We start from the raw sequence: 4,397 nt of genomic DNA on the forward strand, positions 1-4,397 counted from the left end.
TCCTGACTAATAATAAAAGACATCCAGATAATCATGATTAAGTCACTCAGTCTGTGGTTTTTGCAAGCAAAATTATTAAGGTGAATCCTAACTTTAACAGCAATCAATAATGTGATTTTATTTCAAGTTGTTGTGTTTGTGTACTTGTGTATCTCTAAACTGTTAACGACCTAAAAAAATAAATGAAAAATAAATTCCCTGCACCACCAAACCCACAAACAGAGATGAAATTCAGACAGTGTCATAGTTGCAAGTGTTTTTCAGTTGAATTGTTTTATGCTGTTATAGTTTGCAACACCATGGATCCACTTGGAATTGCTGGCTTTGAAAAATATTTTATGCCGTGGCCACGATTTACTGTAATGTGCGCACGATATGCAATTCGAGCTCTCGTTTTCTTTTTTCGTGCGCACGAGATACAATTCGTTCCCTCGTTTTCCTCTTTACATGCGCACAAATTGCCAAAACGCGACCTCGAAATAGTGACATCGTGCTCTCGATATACAATACATGCGCTCTTCACAAGCTTATAAAGAGTCAGTGCACATATTGGTGATTATGTTTAAATGTGGCGCTGTGCTGGGTGTGTTGCAGCCACCTGATTGTGTTTATATGGCCTGAAGGTTAAGTGGCTAAATATGTTGCAATATTTGGGGGATATGCCTATTCAGTGTAAACAGACAATGGATATTAACATACCAAATCCTTACTAGGCCTATCTGCAATACCTAAAACGTACCTTTTAAGTTGCATTTTTTCCTAAACTACACAGTTTAACGAAATCGAGGGAACGAATTGTATCTCGTGCAAAACGTGCTCGATATAACTTTTTTTCTCTCCCAATGGTAACTCCCGGGCTCCGTAGTCATCTTTGACTGTGTTATTGAAAAAGGCGTCAACATTGTACAATGGAAAGCACAGAAAAATACAAATGAATGAATGAGGTGCTTGGAGCCACAGGGTGAAAATAGGTTTTAGCAAGAGCCAAGAGAAAAAAGTGTAACGAACTTTGATTAAATTTGTTCCTTTCATATATGATGATAATTACTGATGACAATATCTTAGGAGGTGACGTGATGGTATCTCCACCTCAGCACACGTGGGCTAGAAGTCAGATTTAGAGGTGTGTTGAGGCTCTGGAAACTCTACCCCTATATTCTGCTGAAATCTCAATCATTCTTTACCTGTGGCTCAAATTTAACACAAATAGTCCCTTTATACAGTGAACATTCATTCTCCACATTCATTCAAGCACAGCTAGTTCTCCTATCTACTACTCCCAGTCAGTCCAGGGCAGATTCACCATCTCCAGAGATGACTCCAGCAGTAAGGTGTATCTACAGATGAACAGTCTGAAGACGGAGGACACAGCAGTGTATTACTGTGCCAGAAGAGACACAGTGAGAGACAGTAATAGGAAAGACATACAAAAACTACTTCCTCTATTTACCGCCACCCGTAGACTCAGTTCTTCCTGGTGACACTGGGAGCATTCAATTCTCTCAGGATTGTTTTGTGTACTGATTTTAGTGAATATATCATTCAGTATCCATTCCACTAACAACTATCCATTTTCAGAATAGTAATTTTTAGGTTAGCAATAACCATCCAAATCCTCCACTGCTACCGTTTAAATGCTAGTCTTGAAAATCTAATCTTTACTGTAAATTCCATAAAGGCTGAATACAAATTCAAAGTCAAACCTATATCTATAAATATACAAATTAAATGTTTCGTAACAAAATCCAGTACTTGAAGGAAACACGTAGTGTTGAGGAGGTAAAAGATGAGGCTGATAGAGAAGTCAGAGTCTCGACATAGAGAGTCTCTCAACAGGGCGTCTATTACAGAGAATTTCTTGAGGTCACCAAGCTAGACCTGTCATGGCCGGACCCTCCTCCTCCTCCCACATCCATGCTTCCTGGTCTCATCTATGACAGCAACAGCTTCGCCTCAGAGGCCCCTTCCCCTCTGTCCTGACATTAAAGCTGAACTGAGATATTCTTGGGGAAAGCCAATGTGGACCAAGTCTCCCATTCAAGGCTTCAGCACCTGGTCCAGTCTTGTCCCATTTCAAATCGATCTCTTTCATATAGAAACATATGGTTGATAGTTCATCCATGCAAAATCCAAAATACATTCCTTAGATTTCTATGCTTCAGTGCTCTGAAGTTTGCTGCTCTCTTCATTGAAGCTTATAGGAGTTGTGATGACAGTAATGCCTGAATATGACCTAAAATAACCTGCTGTTAACATTTACCTCCTTTTAAATGTAAAAATAAATAAATGTTGTCTGCAAAAGTAACATTAAAAATTCATACATAGACATTTATTTGAGACGTAGCATGATATATTAACAATGGCTGCACCTCAGCACATGTGGGGTAGAAGGCAGATTTAGAGGTGTGTTGAGGCTCTGGAAACTCTATCTCTATATTCTGCTGAAATCTCAATCATTCTTTACCTGTGGCTCAAATTTAACACAAATAGTCCCTTTGTACAGTGAACATTCATTCTCCAGTTTCACCAAACAATAACTGAGAGACCAATCCAGTACTACCCTCCCTGCCTGTGAGGAGGAGTCAATGCAAAACTTAGATGTCTTCCATCTCTACTTATCTGACTGCAGAGAGGATGACAGAGAACAGTGGCCACACAGTTTAACATGATGGGCTATAGGACAGGACTGCTGCTTTTAACTATCTGCTGGGCAGGTGAAGCTTTTGACTAATCTTGATTTGATGTTGTCTTCATTAAAGTTACTAACTTAATGCATGTGATGGTTTTCTTTGTTGTCTTGACAGGTGTTGATGGTCAGACTTTGACAGAATCTGAACCAGTGGTTAAAAAGCCTGCAGAATCCCACAGATTGACCTGTACAGCCTCTGGATTCACATTCAGTGACTACTGGATGGCCTGGATCAGACAGGCTCCTGGAAAAGGACTGGAGTGGGTTGCCTCTATCTATAGTAGTAGCAGCATCTACTACTCTCAGTCAGTCCAAGGCCGGTTCACCATCTCCAGAGACAACAGCAGACAGCAGCTGTATCTCCAGATGAACAGTCTGAAGACTGAAGACTCTGCTGTTTATTATTGTGCTCGAGATCCACAGTGACTGGAGTTGGTTGAGCAGCTGTACAAAATCCTACAGTACTCATCCTTACTGGGCTGTTAGAGCCCCCTCTGTCTCACATGATTCATCTCTTAGCTTCAAGTACATGGAAATTATATGTCAATATCTTTGTATGTACAGACCTTTACAAAAGTCAATCATTGCTCAGATATCTGTATGAGTAGCACTGAAGTATTACGTATTACTGTTTTTTAATTTCCTGAGACAGAAAGAAATAAGATCAAGGATTTACATTACACAAGAGTAGAATACATACAATTCATAAAATGAATAAAACTTGTTTATTCCATGACACAGCTTCATGAACACAATTCCTGAGTTAAGACGGTCACTGAACAATTAACAATGAAATACATGAACAAAACAAAACATCTATATTCTAAATCTCATGATGATCAATTCCTCAAAAAACCACCACAGCCAATACAACACACACACTGAAATCATCACCCAAACTATAATTAAAGGAAATTCTAGCTCTGCAAATTTCAACCACAACCATCTCTATATAATATGGGAACATGGGAATCACAAGGGAGTTACATTCTGTTGAAGCAGAAAATATGTTACAGTTCCTCTTTCAAAACATTAGAGGGTAGGCAATGCAAAGTCTCTCTCTCTTCCATCTCCTTAATGAGACGTTCAGCTCTGGTTTTCTCAATCATTTCAACTGACTGATACTGGAACCAAGGAGATATGAGCTGGCAGGAGTTTAATACTCATACTGGTCATGGTAAAGGCCATACATTGGAAGTCGTGATAAGTTGTAAACTTTCTCACATTTTGTAAAACTCAAACAAAACAGATAGTTTGATATTCAATTTCAGTCAATGAAAGACACTGACTGAGTTTGGACCAGTGGTTAAAAATCCTGGAGAATCCCACAAACAGACCTGCACATGTTCAGTGGCCATTATTAGAATACCTGGCTCAGACTGGCTCCTGGTAAAGGACTGGAGAAGGTTTTTAAGTGTTTCTTTTTTATATTAATGCACAAAGATAAACAAACACTTGAAACACACAACCATCGTTCAAAAGTTTAATGTTGTTTCTAGGTGGCAGGTTTTAGAGGATTTAGGCCAATGTTCATTCAGCTCTTGATCTCTCTGATCTTTACTTATCACCACAACATCTGACTGGTAAAGATGCAAATATGGACATTGAACCACAATCCCCACCCATTCTGCCTGTATAACATATAACCGTTGCTCTCTCAGTCTCCACATTAGCCTCTCTCGGTTGCAGACTCAGCAAATTTCCCACC

Source organism: Centroberyx gerrardi, chromosome 7, assembly GCF_048128805.1.
Source record: "Centroberyx gerrardi isolate f3 chromosome 7, fCenGer3.hap1.cur.20231027, whole genome shotgun sequence".
NCBI classification, from domain to species: domain Eukaryota; kingdom Metazoa; phylum Chordata; class Actinopteri; order Beryciformes; family Berycidae; genus Centroberyx; species Centroberyx gerrardi.